Below are 24,858 nucleotides of genomic sequence, written 5' to 3'. Positions count from 1 at the left end.
TAACAGAGCTTTTTCCGGTAGAGATTTCAATCCAAGCAATGTTTTTATTTAATTCTATGCAGGCTTTGAATTTGCCTGGTTCCTCATCTTGGAGAATTGGAATATGGATATATACCAAGTGGATATGATCATTCAGATTCCATGATTTAAAAAAAGAAAGAAAGAAGAAAGAAGAAAGAAAGAAAAAGAAAGAAAGAAAGAAAGAAAGAAAGAAAGAAAGAAAGAAAGAAAGAAAGAAAGAAAGTGTGCCCTCTGGCTATGCCTTTAAGTGGCTGACCCCTGACTTCAGGGCAGGGAAGTGACAGTCCTGTTGGTGGCCTCACCTATGATATGAGGATGCAGCTGTTCATCTATACGGTTTTAGAAAACAGTTCAACAGTTTTTTTTTAAAGATTTTATTTATTTATCCATTAAAGACACAGAGAGAGAGAGAGAAAGAGAGGCAGAGACACAGGCAGAGGGAGAAGCAGGCCCCATGCAAGGAGCCTGACGTGGGACTCGATCCTGGGACTCTAGGATCATGCCCTGGGCTGACAGTGGGGCTAAACCGCTGAGCCACCCCGGCTGCCCTCAATAGTTTAATTTTAAAGTCTGCCTCTTAAGGAAACAACAAATGTTGGAGAGGATGCGGAGAAAAGGGAACCCTCTTACACTGTTGGTGGGAATGTGAACTGGTGCAGCCACTCTGGAAAACTGTGTGGAGGTTCCTCAAAGAGTTAAAAATAGACCTGCCCTACGACCCAGCAATTGCACTGTTGGGGATTTACCCCAAAGATTCAGATGCAACGAAACGTCGGGACACCTGCACCCCGATGTTTCTATCAGCAATGTCCACAATAGCCAAACTGTGGAAGGAGCCTCGGTGTCCATCGAAAGATGATGGATAAAGAAGATGTGGTTTATGTATACAATGGAATATTACTCAGCGATTAGAAACGACAAATACCCACCATTTGCTTCAACGTGGATGGAACTGGAGGGTATTATGCTGAGTGAAATAAGTCAATCGGAGAAGGACAAGCAGTGTATGTTCTCATTCATTTGGGGAATATAAATAATAGTGAAAGGGAATATAAAGGAAGGGAGAAGAAATGTTGGGAAATATCAGGAAGGGAGACAGAACATAAAGACTCCTAACTCGGGGAAACGAACTAGGGGTGGTGGAAGGGGGGAGGAGGGCGGGTGTTGGAGGGGAATGGGTGACGGGCACTGAGGTGGACACTTGACGGGATGAGCACTGGGTGTTTTTCTGTATGTTGGTAAATTGAACACCAATAAAAATTAATTAAAAAAAATAAAAATAAAAAAAAATAAAGTCTGCCTCTTAGAGCACCACCCCTCCCTTCTTAGCATATAGCATATAGCATTATATGATATAATTCACATTCATCTTTTTGGGATTGATTGTCTTCCTTTTTAAAAAAAATTTTTTTTTATTGTCTTCCTTTTATTATTTCTGCGCTGTCCCCAAAGGGCCATTTATACAGGCTCCTGGCTATAACAGCTCATGCTTGTAGTATAATCTATAATTTGAGAATGTTTGCAGAGCTCCTGTTTATTGAGGGCTAATCCATGCCATTATTTGTATGTGAAATATCTCATTTCCTTCTCCCTGAAGCTGTAGATCTCAGAGAAGAGGAAGGTAGAGCTCAGAAAAATCAGGTAACCTCTCAAGACCACAGAGCTGGTGCACATGGGCCATGGTCCCCCCTGATCTGTCCCAAGGCTCCCTCCCATCCCCGGGCTTCTCCAAGAAGGCATCTCTGCCCTAGCAGGAGAGGAGAACACATGGGGTCTAGGGACTTCTGGCTCAGGACTGGGGCCCGGATGCCATACTGTGCACTGAGAAGGCGGAGACCTTTGCCTGTTGGAGGAATTCTGATGGGATTCCTTTACGCAGGTAGTTCTTCCAGCGTGTTTGGAATATAACTTGATGTAGGAAAATTCACTTGCCTGCAAATCTCAGGAAGACCTGTGACACCAGGAAAGCCATCCTGCTGTTTTAGCCCGGAGAGGTGAAAAGGAGATCGATCCCTTGTTCAGTTATTTCCTTAAGACAGCAGGGACATGGGAGAGTGGATACACCAACCGTTCACTGGGACTCCAGGATTTTGAGATGAAAGGAGAATCTGAGCGGTTGCTAAACCAATCTCATTTGTCCATGAATCAAATACTAAGAACCTACTCTCTGCCAAGGACCCTGTCAGGTCCTAGGGCTGCAGCGGGGCTTGGACATGGTCTTCCCTTCTGACAACTCCCAGCTTATCAGGAGAGGAAGATACATAAACAGAAACGCATAGTCCATTGTGACGGGTGTGGAGCAGTCAGAGAGAGCCCAGGGTCTGTGGCATGAGAGCCCAGGAAGCAAAAGCATAGTTCATTTTAACTGGGCCAAGGAAGGAGGGTTTCCCAGAGGAGGTGACATTTGACTTGAACCGCCAAGGATGAGTAGGAATTGGTTAGGCCCCTCAAGGCAGCGAGAATGTCATGGGTAAAGGCAGGGGACACGTGGTAGCTCGCTGTATTTGTGGTGGTGGGCCGGCGACGCGGGGGTTCCCCTTCAGTTGTGACACCCTGGACTGTGTGCTTCTCCAGACCTTGCCCTTGCCTGGCTGTGTGGCCCTCGGGTGAGACCCTCGCCCTGTGGGGCCTCGGTTTCTTCTGGACAGTGAGGGCATGGGCTGGACAGTGTCCAAGGGCTCTTCCCCCGCCTTGTGATTCAGCCTTTTCCAAGGCCCGATGTCAACTCAGGTTGGCAGATTTCACTTTCTGGAGAGGAAGGAAAAAAAAAAAGTGAATTATTTGTGCTTCAAGAGAAAAGTTAGACCAATCATGTCTTTGTTTGTGGAATTGTCTTTCTCAATTTCCTCAGCCTGTTCTCTGCTTTGGCACCAAAATAGCCCCCCAATTATCTATAGGCAGCAATTGTTTCTTCCCCACAAAAATAGGGTTTTTTTTCTTCTTCAATTTTTTCCTTAGAATAGACATTTGTAGGGAGTGAAGGAATTGTGCAAAATAAGCAACAGGGTTGTAATATTTCTGGAATATCACAAAAACAATTAGCAAACACTGAAACCCCTTGGCCCGCCGGGAGAATACAGAGAGGCCATGTTGACAGGAGAGGGCTGGCTCTGTTGGGTGGCAGGGGACGCGCTGGTGCTGGCCTTGGCCAAGTCATTTCCTGTCCCGGTGTTTCCCATCTTTCAAATGGAGATTGGTCCCCTTACAGGATGCGCTGAGCCGCACTGTCCCGAGCTGCCAGGGCCAGCTGCTTCAGCTCACTCCCTGCTGGAGGTGGGGATTTGGAGATGGATGAGGTACGGCGCTCGGACTCAGGTGCATCCCTTCTTCCTGCTGAGCTCTTCCAGGAGAACTTAGAAGAGGCCCTCACTGCGGGTAGAGCAGGAAGAGTTGGGGAGGAGTTTGGGTAGGGCCTGGGAAACGAAGAGGGGAAACGGTGGATGGGTGGAGAGAAACAAAGCATGCACCTGTTGGGGAGAGGTCAGGGTAGAGATGAGGCCACAGGAAGGAGGCAGGGATGGAAGGTGTCTTGAGTGAGGTTTGCCTGGGCGGCCAAGGAGAGGGAGGGTGGCCGCTTTAGCAAGTGAGTGGCAGGGACTCGTGGCAAACGTGGTCTCCTTGGTGGCCCTGATTCATGCTTCAAATCCTCGTCATGGGGGCACTGTCATGGGTGGCTCAGTGGTTGAGCGTCTGCCTTTGGCTCAGGTCATGATCTTGGGGTCCTGGGATCGAGTCCTGCATCTGGGTCCCTGCAGGGAGCCAGCTTCTCCTCTGCCTATGTCGCTGCCTCTCTTTCTGTGCCTCTCATGAATAAATAAATGAAATCTTTTAAAAAAAATCCTCATCATGGAAGAAGAATTTTTCATGCAGCATGTTCGTGCCAGGGCTGTCACATACATGGCCTCGTTTACTCCCTTGAGGGCTCCCACGTGTGGGCATTACCATTTGTATTTTACTGAGAAGGCAGGGAAGGCTCTGAGATTAGAGGTTAGCCCAAGGTCACACAGAGGGTCAGGACCAGGACAGGACCAGAACCCAAGACTTTGGACACCTTGGAAAAGAGTCAGTTGGCATCATTTGTAGTCATAGTTCTTAACTGCCAGCCACCCAAATTATCTCGGGCGATGTGAACACCAAAGGGGGTCCATTAAAAGGGTCTGGGAGCCCAGGAGGGCTAGAGCCCTAGGCCTGGGGTGGAAATCAAACGGCTGAAGCAGATGCACGGACCCAGATGCCTTCGCCGATGTGTGCCAGCTGCTATTGCCTGCTCCCCGACGTACCCGACCTCAGGGACAGGACTGGACACCGCCCGGGAGCTCCACAGGCTGCACCTACTGCTTCTCCCTGCCCAGCCGCCCCCAGATGGTGCCCCCACTTCCCGCCTCCCCAGCCCTGAGTTCCTTCTACACAGCTGCCACTGCCGGTGAAGACCAGGCCGGGAGCATGTGCTCTGAGCTGACAGTCAGGGAGAGTTGTTTTTAGCCTGTATCATGGGAGTGGGCTCTGGCTCTCGTCAGGACTCATGGGTGACTAATACGTGGAGAGGGGGTTCAGATTTTTTTGGGCCAAAGAGAATGACAAACGTCCACTCAACATGGTTATGGGGCACATGTTGCAAGGCCTGACCGTGGGGGTTCCAAAGAAGAAGCGCAGTTGTGTGGAGAAGCTGGGTGCCTGAGTTCTACTCCCAGATCATCCCCATGGGCCCTCCAGCGCCTCAGCAAAGCAGATAGGATAGAGGCCACAGATGGAGAAACAGAGGGCCAGCGAGTGCAAGCGACGTGCCCAAGGTTCTGGAGCTCATGAATGCAAGCTGGCCTCGTACCCTGGAATTTGGATTTGAACTCCAGCCTCTTGGCAGTGCATGGAGACCGGGGTGCTGCAGGGAACAGGGTTCCACTGGGAACCAGCCCTGCCTCTTTGACACTTGATCTGGTCTGGGGAGGCGGGGAGCAGGGACCAAGCATCAGATCAGAGCTGAGGGGCGGGTGAGTGTTGTGTGTGTTGATTGTGTCCGAACTGAATCCACCTCTTGTCTGTGCTTCTCCCAGGAGGGGGTGTGTGGGAGTGCAGTGCGCTGGTGGTGGAATTCAAGAATGCCCATTCTTTCAGTGGGGAGAGCAGTAAGTGGCTCCTCGTGCGTCGGTTGGTCTCCGTGGGGACGTGGAGTGCATTTCTCCGAGGCCACAGCTGGCGGCATCTTTGGCATCATGGGGCCTCAGCGACTCTAAGTTCAAACTGCAAAGTCTCTGCCCCAGAGCTGAAGGGCAGGCCACTGGCTGCACTTCCCTGGTGGCTTGGCCCGTGGTCAGTCTTCTGAGGTCACCCGAAGGCAGCGGGAAAGCTCTGGCCCTCCACCTTGGACCTTGGGAAGGGGGAGCGTCCTGGAAAAAGAGCGGCTGGCCATGTGCCCGAGGCCCCCAGCCCCGTGTACCTTGTCTGCTTTCCTGCCTGAGCCATTGAGAAACCCCTGTAGCAACTTGAGGCAGGGATCCTGGAGAGACGTGAGGTCCTGGGGGAAGAGCACTGAGTTTGGAGTCACATGACCCAAACACCAGTCCCAGATCTGCTGTGGCACAAGTGCCCAGCCCTGGGCAATTCACTTAACTGGGCTAAGCCTCAATTTTCTCTCCCCTCAAATGGGATAATAATATCGTGAAGGATGATAGAGCTTGCAGATGTGAGAGCTTCAGAGCGTAGGGTACATAATAGGTCCCTAATGAATACCCGTGTCAGGAACAAAATGGAGAATGAGCCAACTTAGGGCTGCCGCGGGGCCCCAGGAAGGGAGGAGGTGCTTGGCTCTCACGCTGAGGTTTGTATTAGGCCGTAAGTGTCTCATCCAACAGCATCATTCTAATCGCAGCAAGACTGAGGTCTGGAAACCAGTGGCTGCCCTTCTCTGGCCTCAGCGTACAAATCTATAAAAGGAGGGGGTTTGCGGTTTGCTTAGATGATTTTAAGAGCTCTTCATCTCTGATGTTTAAACATTCGCTAAATGTATTAATTTCAGAACTCTTGGCGGTATTTCCAGAGGCCAAATTTCCTACCAGGTCAGTTTTGAAATAATGACTAGGGAGCTCATTAGTGTCTCTGCCTATACAGGCAGTTCCCGGTCTGGGGGTGGTGGGGTGGAGGGGCGGGGGAGGGGGGAGGTCACACATTTTCTGCACTTGTGCACAGGCCAATTTTCCAACATCTCAAGTTCTCAAATAATAATAACTGATTTCTACTAGATGGTTCACTCACAAAGGTCTCACTGTGCCAAGGTGCCTGGGGCTGGGGTCTGGGCACACAGCTTTGGCAGTTTTTTTCCCTCTGAGAATGTGTCTCCACTTGCAAGACAATTAACCAAATAATTTAAGTGAAAAACCCACCACTTTACACCTGAAATATGCTAATAATTGAGAAGGGAAAAAAATAAAACAAACCTTGGTGGGAGTGTTCTTAACATTAATTATCTGAATAATTGCTTCGGTTATTCACTCAGCATATTTAGAAGTAACTTCAGTAAAGTAACTGTTCTCCCCAAACCAAGATATAGGGTTTCTAAATCCTCCCTTTAAGACCCACCAGAAAGGTGAATCTTTGTCAGGGACTTCCTTGCAAATCGGAAGGTAGGGAAGAGAGATTGTTCTTTGGGTTTGGGAACACCTGGGCTTGAATGTCAGCTCTGTCGCTTGCCACTTGCTGCTCTTTCTCTTACCTCCTGCCCTCTGTGCTGTCCCCTTTCATGGCCCAGACTCAAAGGAGCCTCTCCATTTGCCTAGAATGCAGCCTAACAAAATGCTCCTCGTTCTCCAAGGCCTTCGAGTGTTTTTCTTTCCATGAAGCCTCCCCTGACCTCAACCTTCTGACCCCCCCCCCCCATCTGAGCTAATCAGCCCTGCAACCTCTCTGTGTCTTCACACTGCTGGGGACAAGGTAGGTCCTTACACGTGGTTGAGTCTGCGGATAAACTGGAAGCTCCTTTTACAGAAGCAAGTGGACCTAAGCAAATGTGAGGAGGTAAAGATCCTCCTAACGGATGGTCCTCTTGGAGCCCGTAACAGGGTCTGGTGTGTAGAACGTATTTGAGGAATTTTTGCTAAAACAGTAGGTGAAATAATGAGTGACCTAGAGACTTCATAATTAGGTCAGAGGCAATGCAAAGTATCTCATTCGTTCATTCATTCATTCAATATTTACTGTGAACACGGACGTCAAGTCAGACATGGTTCTTGCCATGATGGAATTTATATCTCTGGAGAAAGAGTCATTACCCAAGAAACTGCAATAAAATTGATAAGGGTAGGATGATATGGGGATAGATGGCAAGGGAAACCAATCCAGGCTGTGGAGTCCTCCTGAAATAAGTGGTTCTGAAGCTAAAAACTGAGATATGAGAAGAAACCAACTGGATGGAGGGGGTAGAGATGATAGCCCATTAACAGAGACAGTGAATGGGAAGGCCCAAGGAGGGTGGGGGCAGAGGCTAATGGAAGAAAAAGGTTATGAGGTGAGTAAAGGACATGTCTTGATAAACCTTAGAAGCCCTATTGAGGAGTCTGGGCTGTGTCAAGGGAAATGGGAGGCCATCCAAGGATTTTCAAGGCTGTGAGTGACAGGTTTCTAAAACTTAATCTAGCCACAGGGTAAGGAATGAATGGAAGCAGGCAAGTATAAGGAAAGAGCAGTCCAAGCGAAATGCATCCTTTGAAAGGGTGAGATTCTAAGGACAAAGACCACACGTAGAACTAGCGTGTGCATGGTTGCAATGATCATTGAAATTACATGTATCGTATCAGGAATTATGCAGAATTTACTGTAGCCTGGGTCCTGGGTTCCAGAAGCTCAGAGTGTGACTGGGGAAGACCTCAGTCACACTAACAGTAAAGGACATGATAGTATAAGCTTTCGCCTCATCTAGGGAGCGTCTCAGTCCGCGTAAGGGGAGAGGATGGAGAGAGAAACCAAGCGCTCAAATCTCCTGGGAAATTATCCTTGTCAGAGGCGAGGGTTGTCCAAAGCACTGACAGTGACAGTAGATATGAGTAGGAGGAGGGAGAGGCTCCCAGGCAGAGGCTGGAATGAGAATAGGACACATATAAACCAAAAAAAGACCTGCCTTGAAGGAATTATTGAAACTCAAATGATTGGAAACATCACAAGGTGATTTTCTTCAGATTTGACTTTTGTCTTTAAAAATTTGTTTTTATCTTCAAGATATGTGTAGAGACATTAGCTTGTGATCGGTTGGGCTGTGTTGTTTGGGGCTGGGAAGCATTTGGCATCATACCAGTATGAATTAGGGACGCCTGGGTAGCCTCCGTGGTTGAGCATCTGCCTTTGGCTCAGGGCGCGATCCCAGGGTCTTGGGATCGAGTCCCACATCAGGCTCCCCACAGAGAGACTGCTTCTTCCTCTGCAAATGTCTCTGCCTCTATCTCTGTGTCTCTCATGAATAAATAAATAAAATCCCCCCCCAAAATATCAGTATGAATTAGATTGAATTGGATTAGCATGGGCTAGGCTGATTGTTCTCAGAGATAAACTGGATCGGATGGGTTGGATTGTATTGGATTGGGTCGTTTGGGTACTAACTGGAATATGATGGAATTTGTTGAGATGGAAACATTGGACTGGCATGGGTCAAATTTAATGGAATTGTGTTTATTGCCATGAATTTTTTTGGTTATTTTAGGCTTCAAGGGGTTCAACTGGCTTGCTTGAATAGAATTCCAAGTGGCTGATTTGGGATAAGTTGGAATAGACTGGATCACGTTAGGTTAGCATTGGTTGGCTCAGGCAGGTCTTTGGAAGATTCTTGAAACTTCCTGAGAGGGTATGGCAAGTCCAGTTTGTGATATGCCTGTAGGGGGAGAGAAGAGCTGTGGGCTCCTGTGCAGTTTGGTGACACCACATCTTAGGCAATGCCACTGTGAGTCCATTTTGCTTCCCTGTCTAAGCTCCATTTTTTTCTCTGAGCCTCTATCCTGCCTTCCGTGAAATGAGGGGAATGACGTCCCTCCCCGTTCACAGAGCACTCCCATATGTCCTTCCATGGGACGGGCACCTGCATTCCTGTGAAGTCCACACCATTGTACTGATGGCAGAGACTTCAGTGTGAGGATGAGGGCTCTTCAAGGTCACATGGCCAGAGGGCCTCCGGATGGGGCTCCTCACTGAGCCTCTAGGAGCCTCCCTGGGGCTCAAAGCTGGGGCCCCAACAGGGGTTCCAACTTGCCTCGAATCAGTGTGGTGCTGTCTGCCCACGGAGCAGTTGGAGTTGGTTCCCCTTTGGTGTCTGTGTTGACACAACCCAGTGACCTCATCATGGCACAGTCCTGGTGTTCACAGAGAGGTGCTGAGAGGGGACAGGACTGTGGTCACTGACAGAGAGGAGGAGGAAGACAGTTCGCTGGGCTGGCTCCTGACCCAGGTCCCCAGCTAGAAGAGGCACAAATCAGCCCTGGTCAGTGGAGCCCTCTTGGGCCTGTGTGCCTCCCTGGACAAGCGTGATGGGAAGATGGTGAGGCTGGCAGTCAAGAGACCTTGATGACATCTCCAAGCCTCGGTTCCCACCTCTGTGAAACGGAGACTCCGATCGTCTCCTTGTCAGGACTGTTGGTGGAAGGACGGGCCTCAGGACTTGGTGCAGAGTCAAAGCCCTGGAGGCGGTCACTTCTCCTTCTTGGCCTCAGGAGCCCCACGTTGGAGCCACTTCGGCGGAGCGAAACTGGTATCTACCATCCATCCCCAGGTGACCTCCTGCAACCCCGTCCACCCTGGGCAGGTCGACTGACCTGTGACCCCGAGGTGTTGACAGAACCTCTGGCCTCTGGGAAGGAGAGGGTCACTTTACTGAGTTTGTGCAAATAGATAAAGAACAAAGTGGCCCATAAATCAGGGCAACAGGAAAAACAAATAATTCTCTTCCCCCTTGGGAAAGGAGCAGCGGGGATGTGGGTGGGTGGGGTGAGCCCAAAGCAGTGCAGACAAGCTCCTCCAGCGATTTCCCCTGACGGGAGGGGGGACCCCTTGCCTCCCCTCCCCCTGCCCCAGCAGTGGGGAGTGGCGGCAGTGGCGGCAGTGGGGAGAAGGAGAAGGTGTGGAAGGGGCACCCTGGTCCCTTCCTGGCAATGCCCCTTTCCCTCAACTGCACCCCTAGACCTCTCCATCCTTCCCTGGACCCCGGCCCCTGGAAGGAGGCTGGCCTGGGGTTTGGGGAAAGGAGCTCTCTTTTCCCTGTGGGCATCACTAGCTGCTCTGAATCACCATGAAACAGAACGAGCCAGGAATGGGCCTCAGAAGGCCTCAAGTGGAATGTCACGATCTGAACAAACTCCTAGCTGCGCGGTCGTACACTAACCCCTCCCAGTTCTGACTCTGTTTCCCCATCTGTGAAATGGGAGGTGAATCCCTGTCCTGCCTGCTTCTCTGGTACGTGGAGAGCGTGACAGGAGACAATCTCTGCACAACACCCTGGGGCACCACGGGGTCCTGGAAAGGCCACTGGCCCTGGCGTGGGCCAGGAGCCTGGGCAAGTGATTGAACAACCTCTGGCCTCAGTTTCCTTCCCTGTAAAACAAGGATGGGGACTGTGCCTGCCTCCTGGGGTTATTCTGATGCATCATCCAAGACACCAGGTATTATACTAGGTGTTTGTTAAAAAAACAAAAACAAAAACAAAAAAAAAAACAAAAACAACAATAACAACTCTCTCCATCCTTTTCTCACTGAAAACACACCACAGCCACTGGTACGTTTCAGGGTTAGCTCGTGGGGGTTAATGGAAGGGTAAGGCCCAGAAGTGGCAAAGCCCATGTGGCCAATGCTGTCCAGGCTCTAACCACCAGGCCGCACACCCACCTGTTCATCTGACTCCATCCGCGCCCACCTCCTGGGCCCCCCAGTCAGGGCTTCGCGCCTCCTGCTCTGGAGTGACCAACTAGTTGCCCCATTTCCTCAAGGCTGGGGGGGTTCTCTGGGGTGGGATTTGCAGCACTAACCTATGCTTCCCCCCAGGAGCCCATGCAGGCTGCAGCCTCTCCTCTGACAGCCAGATGTAGACTAGCGCCCCTCTCACCTTGCCTTCCTCTTTGTCCAGAGCTTTTATCACCATCTGGAATATCGTATGTGTGCCTGTTTATTTGTCTCCTTCTCCCCTCTAGAGTGTAAGCTCCATATGAGCAGGGAATTTCATTTTGCTTTTAATTTTAGAGAATGTACCCTTTTATTCTCTAAATAACCCCCAGGGGCAGGTACTGTCATCACCCTGGTTTTACAAGGAAGAAAACAGAGGCTGGAAGGGGTTCAATCGATTGCCTACACCCTCCGGAGATGAGCCTGGGTTTGAACTGGGTGGCCCCCTTCTATTTCTGGTTTTGTTTTTGTTTTCTTTCTTTTTTTTTTTTTTTTTAACTTTATTTTTTGCTGCCGTATCCCCTGGAGCCCAGCACAGAACTTGGCTGGTAGGAGGCATTCGAAACATGTTTCTCAAATGAACAAATAAATGAATGAATCTACGGTTCTTGGGTCTCGATAAAAGCAGAGAAGGGGCCAAACGGGATTGCTTTTTAAAACAAGAATGAAAAATAAAAGTTTATGTCCACCCTGGGTTGACTGATGAGGTGTGCAAGCTCACGGACAGAGCAGGAAGCAAGGTTGGATACTGAGACTGGAAACAGAGGGACAGAGAAAGTGTAGCAAGACTTCAAAGCGCCAACAGCTTCTCGTAGGCCGTGTCTAAACACGTGAGGCCCAGAAGTGAGGCAATTAATCAGGTAATTTCAGCCCCCTTCCACCCAATGGCCTCAATTATCTGGCTATTTGAAACCTACCCGTTTTATGGGTAATGAGTGTTAATAGGATATTGCCCGGAAACGGTCTCTCCTCCACTTTTCTCTTTGGCACTCGAGAGGCCCCAGGCAGCAGGAAAGGTTCGGTTCACTCCTGGAGGCTCACAGTCCACATGTTTAGCCAGGGACAGCATGACCTGCTGTTGGGACTCAGTGGCGGGCACAGCACCCAGTCCAGGGCCTGGCATCCTGGCTGTGGACTCAGCAAATGCTCCCCCGCAATGGCCCGCCACGGTCCCCTCCGTCCCCACCGGCCTGGAGCCTGGCCCTCCAACACCTTCCCTCCAGGCCTGCCTCGTCTCTCTCTTGTGCAAACTCTTCCGATTGCAGCTGGAGGACTCTGAGAAGTTGAGGCGCCTTCTACCCTCCTTGATTCCCCCTTAACAGAGAGCTCGCCTGCCTGGGGAGAAAGTACCGAGCAGCCGGAAGAAACAAGCTGCACCCCTGACAAGCGCTTTCCCCCTTAATCCTCACCGCACTTCTGCTTGGGAGGCTAAGTTATGATCCCATTTTGCAGCCCGGGAGACTGAGGCTCAGAGGTTTAAAGAGCACGTGTCCAGTGAGGCGGGCAGAAAGTGGTAGCGCCGGGACCCAGACACAGGGACCGATGGAGCCGTCAGCTCCAGGGCTCTTGGAATTCTACAATTCCAGAACCAAGCAATCAGGCCCGAGAAAGTCTTGTGAGATCATGGGATTCAACTCCTTATTTTACACATGGGAGAAGTGAAGGCAGAGGAGTGGAAATAAGGCGTGTCTGCGGCTCAGGCCCCGCTCCTGCCTCTCTGGGCCCAGCCTGGCCCGGGCCTGATTCCTCCTTGCTGGTGGCAGCTGCCCTCTGCTTTGGTTTGGTCACAGGGTTTTCTGCGGCTGCCCTGCCTCCTGCTCACCTCTGGGCCCTGCGTGCATCACGCCATCTATTCTCCCCTTTTAGATCCCTCACCCCGATTCCTCTGGCCCAAGTCCCCTCAGGCTTTGGAAATTTGATTCTGAAATCAAATTCTGAATTTGATTCCCAGGCGTGTCTGGGCCCATCTGTGCCTGTGACCCTCGTGTCCTTCTGGGTTCAAGGCCTCCGTGGTGCCCTGGGAAGACAAGGCCTCAGAGCTAAACACTCAGTGCGTCAAGATCTTTGCTTTGCAGAGTGCCTAAAAGGCCAAGCTCCCTCCTTCCCGAACACCCCGTGGCACTGCCTTTCCTGTTTCAGAGGTAAAGAGAGAGCTGGGGGACAGCTAGGGAGGAAGTGATTCCTCTGCGAACAACTGAGCAAAGTGCTTTTGAGGCAGACACGGAAGTTCTCCTCAACTTCCTCACGGGGACAAATCCTGCTCAGTCTATGGGCCTGGTTCTTGCCCCAAGAAGCCTTCTGCTCCCCCTTGTCCATCTTTGGGCCCTGATAGGTCCCATTGTCCAGCCAGTTGAAGCCCTTGGGTCCTGGCGCACAGCACCCACTGGGCAGGGCGAGGTGCCCTCCTCCCAATTCAGGAACGTCTCGTGGGGGCTCTGCTCAGGATGGGCCCACTCTAGTTGCCCCAGCACAGTCAGCTCCTTCCGCTTCCCCTCCGCACCTCAAGTGGTGACAGTTTACGTGAGGAGGGACACCTGGACTGGACGGGAGGTGTGATGGTGACAGCCATCCCTCAGGGCAGAGTGGCGAGCCCTTCCTGTCTCTGAAGAGCTCCCCGTCTGTCACTTTCTTCCAGGAGGATGGACAGGATGGCCCAGAGTTGGAAGGTCAAGAAGTGGAGGGCTGCTTCTGAGTGACCCTGCACAGCAGTGACGGGATTGGGGCTGGGACCCAGATCTCCCAACCACCTGTCAGGCTGCCCACCCTCGTCCTTACCAGTCCCTGTGAAAATATTTTTGTCTCATGACCCCCACCCCCAGGCCTTCTCGCCCCAGTCAGGTCAGCCTCCGACAGGAGGGAGGCTGTAGCAACAGCCATGGACCACGTAAATCAGGGCTGACCTCTAATAGGCAGGCCTGGAAGACACAGTCCCTCTGGCGGCCTTGGATCCTTCCACAAAGTGAGAGCAAGGCTGGCTTGGCTCCAGCACCCCAGCAGCATGCTCATGTGGCGTCCAAGGGCAAGCAGGGGTCACGTTAAGTCATAAGCTGGTTTCAGTGGCCATCCCCTACCTGCAGAGTCCAGGGCCTCGGGCACACCTCCTGAATGTGAGGAGGGGGTGGGTGTAGCAGCAGGGTCACCAGGCTGGGGAAAGAGAAGCAGCCCAAGTGAGGCAGGAGGCCTGGGAGCTTCAAAGGGGACGACACTTCTCTGAAGGGGGCCTTTGGGGGTTGAGGGGATGTGCTGGGGTCTGTTCTGCCCCTCGTGGGCCTAAGTGTATGAATGGACTGGCTAGTCAAGCAAGGGTCAAAGGGGGAAACTGAGGCAGCTGCATGGGAACCTGGAAGGGGTGCTGGGGAGATGTGGAGGGAGAGCCTGATTGGGGATCATGGGTCCTGGGCTGTGTCTGAGGGTCCCCAGCTGTCAGAGGAAAGATGACCCTGCCCCGCCGACCTCAGGGGCAATGGATGAAGAAGGCTCTGTGACACTGAGTCGCAGCGTGACTGTCCTCACCCGATGAGCTGTGGGGGGGAGGGCCCTACGTCGGACATAGTAGAGTGAGATGTGCCTTGCCATCGGCAAAAAAATGAGAGGAATGACAAAACGTCTAGCAGTGACAGAGAAAGACCGCGTGTTCACAGATGACGTGACTGTCTGCTGCGTGGGGATGAGAAGGAGGTCGGGGAGGTCGGCGGGTCACCAGCTCTGCTCAGGCGGCGACACCCCGGTGATAGGAGGCCTGGGCAATCCGAGGTATGCACTTTCATCCTTGCACACGCACCGTCAAAACGCCCCGTAAGCGAAAGCGTGGCCTGAACGCTGGAAGGTGCGGCCCACTGGCTCGCGGGAGCGGCCAAATGACTGAGGAGCGTGGAAGGCCTTCACGCTTCTCTCCAGAAGAAACGTATGTGAACGATGCATCCACAAGCGATTTCCCCTGAGTCTCTGAACACAGATCCCGCGCGGCTTCCGAGGGGAGCATGTCCATATTCCCTGCTTGTGTGTTGACCTTGCAGATAAGGTCATCTGTCCCATTCTTTCCGGCTTCCCGAGGCACCCTGGCCTCTCCCCTTGGAACACAGGTGGGGCTCAGGTGCCCACGTTAGCCCAGGTGCTGCCCGACTCCACTGGCCACCTGTTTGGTTTCGGAGCCACAGAGGCGATGCAGGGAAGGGGACAGGCCAATGCCCTTTGGTCAACTCTCCAGCCAGAAAATCCACTGTGAATTGGACTGGGGAGGCGAGAGTGGTCGAGGAAAGCTGTGTGTTTGCTCGCTCCTCTCACTGAACCCTGTTGATCTCCCAGCACTTTTCTTCCCCCCGACGTAAAATATACATAACATAAAATTTACCATTTTTTTTTAAGATTTTATTTATTTATTCATGAGAGACACAGAGAGAGGCAGAGACACAGGCAGAGGGAGAAGCAGACTCCATGCAGGGAGCCTGACGTGGGACTCGATCCTGGGACTTCAGGATCACGCCCTGGGCCGAAGGCAGGTGCTAAACTGCCGAGCTACCCAGGGATCCCAAAATTTACCATTTCAACTACTTTTAAGTGGATAATACAGTGGCATTAAGTACAGCATTCACGTGGTTGTGCAACCACCGTCCATCTGCAGAAGTTCATCATCACCCTCAACTGACACTCTCTCCCCATCAGACGACGGTGCCCCATTTCCCAGATGATCCACAGTGACATCTATGCTAACCTTCTGTGTCTATGATTTTGACTGTGCGAGGTATTATCGGTATGTAAATCATAGTTTACCCATGTACCGCCGCCATCCACCATCTGTCTGGCTCCCTTCCAGGCACTTTCATGTATGGTGCAGAAGACTCGTGACACGGACACAGCATTTTCATCCAGGCGGGATGGCTAGACATTTTTGAAATGATTGGCAAGTAAATCAGTGTGCTACCGAACGATGGTAGCTTTTTTGTTTTTTGGTTAGGGGAAGGAGACATTTGTCAAAGACTGGTCTAATCTGAGATGTGGGAAGTGACCTGAAATATAGAGTTTTCTGCATACCTCGAGATTCTCTCTCTTAAGAGATTTTATTTATTTATTTGAGAGTCAGGGTCAGAGAGAGTGAGGGGAGGGGCAGAGGGAGAGGGAGGGAGAGAACCTCAAGCAGACTCCCTGCCTGGGGCTCCATCCCATGACCCTGAGATCACGACCTGAGCTGAAAACCAAGAGTCGGGCGCTTAACCGACTGCGCTACCGAGCACCCCTGTTGATCCTCTCATCTAAGTCGTTCTTCTTTTTATTTGTGTTTGAGCAGCCAGAGGGCAGGGTGAGTTAACTGTGACGGGTCAGCCTCCCCCCATTTGTCAACGGCTCAGGCATCCCCTTGCCTATTGTATATGAGGTGGTGATGCCGCAGCCTCATTAACTCTTTCTCTTATTATTTGCCATTTAAAAGGTTTTTCTCTCTACCATGACAAACGTCTCTTGGAATGAAACAAAGTATAAGAAATACACCTTCCCTGTTGTCAATCTGTCAACTTGATTTCCTTTTGTTTGAATTTATTGATCAACCTCACCCAACCCTTCCCCTCCCCTTCTGCCCTCTGTCACCTTTCTGTCACTCCTTTCTCCTGCCCCTTGGCCTGTTGACTTGTTTCCTGGAGGGCCAAGGGCTCCTCGTCTTCTGTGGGTGCATCTTCTGGTCAGCCAGCTGGCCAAGTAGAGCATCCCCTCGAGTCCCCATGTTTTTCTGTTGCTCTCTGTTCTTTAGAATGGTGCTATTTTGGATATCTTAGATTGATGGAAAGATGAACTCTGTTAAGTGAGGGTTTGTGATGTTTATTGATATAAATGTAGTCTATTATGATTTGTCATGAAAAAAGTCTTTCAAAGACTCTCATCACCCACAGGACAATGGCCTATCGTGACCATGGCCCATGAGGCTGGTCCTCTCCCCCAGGAACATTCCAGCAACCCTCAGCTGACCGCTGCGGTCCCTTATATACACGTTTCCCCCTCTTTGCTTTGGCCCAACAGCTCCCACGACCTGGACGTTTAAACAAACACGCCGTGTGGTTTCCTGCCGTGGCACCTCTAAAGCTTTGCTGCGTGCATTTGTTGAAACGTCTGCCCTCCACCCGCCCCGTCTTGATCTGAGCTCTTCCAGGCCAGGGAGGGATGCACAACAATGAATAAATCACAATCCTTTTGCTCCAGCCGCTAACAACGACATGGGAAGACAAACATATCAAAGCCAACTACAGAACGAAGGCGTGAGGAATTGGCTTCGGAGGAAGAAATAAGTGTACGGAGGGTGTGAATGCCTTGGGAGGTTTTAGCTAGAAATTGAGAAATGAGAAAAATTTTTGGATGAGGGAGGATCCGGCAGGGTGGGCATTGCAGCCGTCGGGAATGGCAGGAGCAACGGTGTGGTGGCCAGAGAGTGAACGGTGTGTCCAGAAGATGTCACATTGGCTGCTGAGGGGAAGGACGGGGCTGGGGAACTGGGGAAAGCCCTGGATTCCCCACCTAGACTGTCCGTGTTCATCCTGGGGCGTCGTGGAGCCATTGAGGGCTGTGGAGAGGGTGGCTGTGGTCTCAGGGTGCAGGTGGCCTGCGGTGGCCATAGGGAGCACAGGGACCCCAAGGCAGGGAGCCGAGCGGGTGGAGCCCGGGGAGGGCGCACCTCTGGGACTTCCCTGAGTAGGAGTGTCACCTCCCGCGGTGCGTCAGTGGGAGGAAGAAAGTGGGTGAAGAAGCATTTCTCCACCGATGGGGCCGTTGCCAGAAAGCAAGTCGCTCTGCCAGGCACAGTGTTTATTGTTCTCTGTCACAGTCTATTTTGTTACATAATGCATCAGGCTGACCCTACCCCCCAGACTCTGCCCCACAGGCCTTTGTCGGCCTCTGCCCAGCGGCCTGTGATTGGGCAGCTGCACCGACGCCCCCCCCACCCCGACACTGGCCCCTCCTGGGTCCCCGCACCCCGGGTGGGCAGGCTGGGCAAGGCAGCTGAGCTCCTGGGTGGGGCCTCCACCCCGGCTGCTGGCAGAGGTGCAGTGGAGGGCCCATCGAGGCTTAGCAAGAAAGGATGAAAGCAGGTCCACACCCGATCATTGGCCTTGCAGCGATCCGCTGTCCATTTCCTCGATTTACTTACCACACCTGCAAGAGAATGAGATTCTATCAACATAGAAAGTGTTGGAAGGGGGTGCCTAGGTGGCTCAGCGGTTGAGCATCTGCTTTTGGCTTGAGTTGTGATCCCAGGGTCCTGGGGTCGAGTCCTACATCCAGCTCCCTGCTTGCTTCTTCCTCTGCCTATGGCTCTGCCCCTCTGTGTCTCTCATGAATAAATAAATAAAATTAAATTTAAAAGAAGAAAGAAGAAAGAAAAGAAGAAAGAAAGAAGAAAGAAAGAAAGAAAGAAAAAGGAAGGAAGGAAGGAAGGAAGGAAGGAAGGAAGGAAGGAAGAAAGAAAGAAAGAAAGAAAGAAAGAAAGAAAGAAAGAAAGAAAATAAATGCTGGAAGGAGGTCACTCAATGTTGAAGAAACTAGAATAGAAATGGCACCATCGGCCCCATATTGGACCATTGCTTCTGGTACTGATGTCGTGATGGCTCCTCTTTCCCCTTTGGTCTTTAAGTGCTGGAGTTAGGGGCTGAGGAGGAGAGGCTGCTCCCCAGACACCTTATAAGTTAGGAGATGCCTGAGTGATGCCAGGACTCACAATCGAGTCCAGCTGGGGACCGTGCAGGTCCAAGGAATATTCCCTGGTCTCTAGACCATCCACAGCAGGGCACTCCCGAGCACGTGTGTGTGTGTGTGTGTGTGTGTGTGTGTGTGTGTGTGTGTCAGGAGCGGGCAGGGAGGAGTATGTGTTTTGAACTGGTGCCAGTTTGGACACCTCATGGGGCCTGGTCTGCCCTGGATGTGGAAGCCTAGGGTGGGCACAGCGCCTGATGGCTGATGGGAACAGGCCGCAGGGAGGAGCTAACCAGAGCAGGCCTTCCATCCACAACCAGAGATGAATCATGGGGTGCAGACCCCTCAAAGCCAGAGCAAGAGACACCTGAACCTATTATTTGCACATCAAAAGAGGAACCAGCTCCCCCTGACCCTCTCGAGGAGCCCAGGAGCCCTCAGGTCCACCCATCAGCTGTGTGCTCAGCTAAGGAAAATGCAGGCTGGCCCCTCTGGTACTCCAAGTGCCTCCTCGGGCTGCAGAGAGTGCAGCATAGAGCTGGGTGCAGCATAGAGCTGGGTGCAGCAGAGAGCTGGGTGCAGCAGAGAGCTGGGTGCAGCAGAGAACTGGGTGCAGCAGGGAGCTGGGTGTGGCCGAGCAGGCAGCAGAGGAAGCCTGGAGCCGCAGCCCTCCCGTGAAGGCAGTGGGAACTCGGAAGGCAGCAGCTCCCAGCCTTTCCCAATATGCTAATTCGCGGCCTTCCGCCACACCACGTAAGGATCTCCATCTTAGGGAAGGCCAGTGCCTGGGCCCAAGGTCAAAGCAGATAACGTCATCCCGAGGCCCTCCTGCACACCCCAGCTCTCAAGGATTTGTGACCAGCAAGTAGACATAAGAAGCACTTTGCAAACTCAAATGCACCGAATGCAATGGGGTTCTTCTCCTAAAGGAGAGAAGCGGCTGGAGGGGAGGGGGGTGGGAGCCAGTCTGGGTTGGGGGGAGCTCCCGGGTGTGATGGGCTCTGGTTTGGGGGACAAGGTTCTTTGCTCTCTTCCAGCGCCTGTCCCCTGAATCCCCCTGGAATCCTTCTGCGTGCGTCACAAGTGTTTGTTTTGACCAAACTTGTACCCGCTCAGACGGGTCCACCCTTGGACAAAAGGCAGCGCGCTGGGACCCCTCTGCACGCAGGAATCCGTCCTGTCACCTCTGTGTACCATCCATAACCCTAAAAGACTGCCCTGTCATCTTATCTGGCCGGCGAGGTTTTAGCAGTCCCTTCATTAAGCCTGGGGAACAAAGGCGGCTGGCTGAGGGTCTCCGAACGTCCAAACAGCCTGTCACCCCGAGTGTGAGGCTGAGGCTGCCCCGGGGAGGGCCGGCCGCTGTTTACAGATGGGGGCAGATAACGGCGGAGGAGGGTTGCTCCGTCTTCTTTTCCATCTCCCAGCTGGGCGGGGGGTACGGGGTGTGTGGGGGGGGTGCACTGACCACCCTGACACTCCAGCTGGGGGGGTGTCGGCGGCTTTCTCAGCTCGCAGAGGAATGCAGGCAGAGCCTGGGACCCCTGTCTTCACACCCTGCGAGAGAGGAGGGGCTGGGATGTGGGGCAGGGAGCCCCACAGGGACCAGGATCGGGATCTTACAGCAGCTCCTCCACTGTGGCTTCGCCAGCTAGGGGCCTAGGGGCCGGGAGGGTGGCAAGCAGGACGGGGGTGGCTCAGCTGTCACCCCTCTGGGTGGAAGTGTTCTGGGAGACCTCCACTTCATACTCCACCCAGCCAAACCTCCTCTCCCCGGGACACGAATCCCCTCTATGTTTTCAGAGACCCGGGGCTACCCAGGGCTGCTTGGATGCCACCAGTGGATGGGGAGCTCACTCCTCCAAAGAAGGGTGGTCTGTTCCTTTAGGAGGGCAGCTTGTCAGAAAAATCACCTGGGGCTGAGCTATTCGTTGCTGCCCCCTGACAGCAGGCTGCATGTCTGTTTACTTGGACTTTGTGCTCGAAGTTACTCCCGGCTTTAGAGAGAAAGTTTCTGTGGATGAATTATTATTCTCATTGCTACCTAAACTAATGACCATCCTCATCATTACTAATGATAATTCCTTGCACTGAGAGAGTATACTTACTTCTCACGCTCAGGAGCTGACTTCCTCTTCCCCACAGTTGTATGAAGTGGGCGGAGATTAGCCTGATTTTTTCAGAGAAGCAGAGATGGAGAGATGAAGTCACACACTACACGCATAGGCCAGTAGGGAAGGGGCGGGGCCACAAGGAGGGGGCGGGGCCACAAGGAGGGGGCGTGGCCACAAGGAGGAGGTGGGGCCGCCAGTAAGGAAGGGGCGGGGCCACAAGGAGGGGGCGGGGCCACAAGGAGGGGCGGAGCCACAAAGAGGAGGCGGGGCCGCACAGTAAGGAAGGGACGGGGCCAAACTGTAGGGAAGGGGCGTGGCTGCACAGTAGGGAAGGGGCGGGGCCAAACTGTAGGGAAGGGGCGAGGCTGCACAGTAGGGAAGGGGCAGGGCCAAACTGTAAGGAAGGGGCGGGGCCACACGGTAGGGGAGGGGCGGGGCTGCACAGTAAGAAAGGGGCGGGGCTGCACAGTAGGGGAGGGGCGGGGTCACACTCCCCGTCCTAGCACCTAGTCCCTGGTGACTCTGCCTGAATGTAGCTCTCAGCATCTCTAGACACTCACAAGGGCTAACTTCGTGTTCCGTGCTGAAACAGAACCCCTCTGCCCTGAAGAGTTATGGTGGTTCTAGTTCCCAAAATGGACAGGTGTTGTCCCAAGATTCTTAATTCAGTATTTAGAAAAACATTGGAGCTTAAGAGCTGGAAGCGTTTGCTTTGAGGAGTAGTGAGGTCCCCATGCCTGAAGTTGAATGCATATGAGTTGATGAGGGATTGGGACAGATGTGTTACAGGACATCTGAGGGCCAGCTGGGTGCTGGAGTATATGATAAGTTCCTTTTGAGTTTTAGCTGCAGGAAAACTTGCCTTCCAGGCCCCATCCTCAGCAGCATTTGTTCTGTTTGATCTGGAACATCCATCTTCTCCTGCCCTCGGATCTTGATGATCCTGGTTCTCCCACTTTCCAACCCAGACTGAATCAAAACACCAATCTTGGTTCTCCAGGCTACAGATGGCAGACTAGGACTTTTTGGCCTCCATAATTGCATGAGTTAATTCCTATAATAAATTTCTCTCCCTCTCTCTCTCTCTCTCTCTATATATATATATATATCTCATATGGTTCTGTTTCTCTGAGAACCTTGTCTAATATAATCCTTCAAGACTCAGCTCAAACCATGTTCTCTAGAACACTGTCCCTGACTGGCAGTTAACCATGTTTTCCCCACTTTGTATTTCTGCTATATTGTGTCCACCCCTCTACTGGTTTGTCTGTGCATACCCTGTCTGGATGGGAGTCTGGAGTCCCCCTAGGAAAGCTGGTTCTCCTGCTCCGAAAAAGTCATTGCCTGCTTGTCTCAACAACATTATTGGTCTGGATGAAATCCCCCTATCCACTCTTACCATTCGCAGTAGCAAGTGTGAGTGTTCATACACAACATATGCATATACCACACACCACAGACATACACACACCACACACAGCTAGAACACACAACACCCACAACACGCACAACACAGGTGTATAACACACAATACACAACACATAGGCTGCTCATAACCACTTCCCACTTCAAATTCCAACATATCTGCAGCCTTTCTTGCCAACACTCCTGTCTGGATGGGGTGGGGAACCCACCTTCTGGTGTCAGCAGTGGTTTCCCTCAGCACTCCCTGCCTGGTGCCAGGAAACTTTCAGTTTGGGATTCCAGAAATGTGGTCTCCATGTATCAGCAGAGGGAGGAGGGCCCCTATAGGGATAAACCTCTAAGTCCGTGTGGACAAGTGTTTCTTCAGCCAAGAGGAAGTGCAGAGATGAACAGAGCAGGGGCAGGAGGGAGCCTGGGTCCCTAAGAACCCCAAGGAGAGAAGGGGCTGGTCCAGGGCCTGACCCAGAGCTCGGCTCCCAGCCCAGCCCCCTGGAAATGGAAAAGGATCCCCCCCCCCCGTGTGTGTGGGGGGGGGCAGCCAGTCCCCCATCTGGCCTGAAGGTTTGGGAGTTGGGCTGGAATTTCCACCGCACCAGGAAATAGCCCCTTCTTGGGAGAGATCGCAGGAGCTGGTGGGATACGGATTTGGGGACATTAGGCTCAATATTACTTCTTCCGATAAAAAGGCGTTGGCTTAACCTTTCTGTCTTCTGCTTAATCACTTTCAGAGGCTCATTAGACTTCGAGGAAGTAAACTTTCAAACTCAAACCACATGCCACCCTCAAAGCACAGACCTTGCCCCCCCATTCTCCAGTCCCCAGCCACTACCACCGTCGTGAAAGTCCCCAGGCACAGAACCGTTTCCACGGAGGGGACACTGCAGGAGACCACAGTGCTCTGAGGCCACCGAGCAGCATGGACAGAGCAGGGCTTAGAATCTGAGCCGAGACCGACGGCTGACTCTCGCAGACCTTACGATGGGCCTTCGCATGCCCTGACTCAGGACATCTCACCCAGAGGCACGGACCATCATGACCCTCACAGAGAGGACCTGAGCACAGAAATGTTAAGGAACCTATTTCAGATCACCTGCAGCGAAGTGGCAAAGCCAAAACCCAGCCTGCCTGGGTTTGCAGCCGCACTCTGCCGATGCCCTGCTGTGTGACTTGGGGCAACTTGCTCAGCCTTGCTGAATCTGTTTCATCATGTGTGACATGAGCATAGCACCACACCTGTCTCCTAGGGGATGACTGAAGGTCAGGTACACCAGGGGCCTAACACAGTGCCTCGCGCATAGCAGGTGCCCGTAAATGTAAGGCGCGGCTAAGTAAATGAGGTCCAGCTAAGATGCCACCACCTTCCTGAGGTCTTTGTCCTTGAGTCTGCCCCGCATTAGGCTGTTCAGGAATGGGTAGCACCGGGAGATCTCTGCATTTCTGCTGTACTGTTGTGCAAGATCACACAGCCAGGCAGTGGTAGAGGCAGGAGCCGCCTTCAGATCATCTGGCTTCAGGGCAGCGCACACTGTTGCTGCCATCACACTGCCTGCCTCCGCCAGTGGATTGTGGGTCCTTGAAGGCAGGAGTTTGATGATTTACGCTGATTTCCCAGCTCCTCACACAAAGCCTGGCCCCGAGTGCTTGGAGAATGTGTTTGTTCAATGAATGGATCAATGAACATAGTCAATGGAGACCTTCACACTCTGCTAGGTTTTCAAATTCCACAGGCAGACAACAAAGTAGGAAAACATTTTCCCTGTATTCCTTTTCGGAGAAATTCTTGCTGGGTGCCCTGTTTCTCCCAAATGCAGTGATTGGACTCAAGGTCCCAGAACTTATTTCTCTTCTTCCTCTGTGTCTGTCATTTCCTTTCTTCCCAGGAGGGAGGAGGGAACAGGTTAGTTATGGAAACTGCCACAGAGCAAGGGTTTGCACTGAGCCTTAAAGAATGAGCAGGGAAGATTTACGAATAGGGAAGCTCGCGTTAGATTTCTTTTCATGTGGACAGAATGTTGAGTCTTGAAAGCAGAGACTATGCCTTAGGCATCTTTTTATCTTCTCTTTTTTGTTCTCTGTGTCTAGCGCAGGCTGATCATTCAATCCAGTCTCTATTATCCATCCATCCATCCATCCATCCACCCATCCATCCTTCCTTCCTTCATCTATCTAATCTCCTTTATCCATCCATCCACCCATCTTTTTTCTATCTAACCTTCTTTATCCATCCATCCATCCATCCATCCATCCATCCATCCATCCTTCCATCCTTCCTTCCTTCATCTATCTAATCTCCTTTATCCATCCATCCATCCATCCATCCATCCATCCATCCATCCACCCATCCATCCATAGAATAGTTACTGAACTTACATCTCAGAGGCACAATCAGGCCACGGGGTTGGGGGCGCGTCCGGAGACAAATACTATCTTATTATCAATAAGCAAGCATGTTGAGGTGCCCTATGGCCCAGTTTGGAGGGCAATGAATTCTTGGCCCTTGTAGTACATAAGCCAAGATGGTCCATATGTGATCATAAGAAGAGATTGTCAGTAGGGGGTTGGAGGAGACAGTTCTCCTCATGTCCCTCCAAATGGAAAGTGCTGACTTGGCCGTCTGAACCTTGGGATTTCCTCAACACCCAATATCCTGATATCTTGTGTCCCTAGTCACTCAAGAATGAAACAACTCCCTCTTTAGAGGAGCAAGACTCACTTGGCCCAG

Source organism: Vulpes vulpes, chromosome 8, assembly GCF_048418805.1.
Source record: "Vulpes vulpes isolate BD-2025 chromosome 8, VulVul3, whole genome shotgun sequence".
Lineage (NCBI taxonomy): Eukaryota > Metazoa > Chordata > Mammalia > Carnivora > Canidae > Vulpes > Vulpes vulpes.
The sequence above is the reverse complement of the archived record's forward strand: the minus strand, read 5'-3'. Positions refer to the sequence as shown.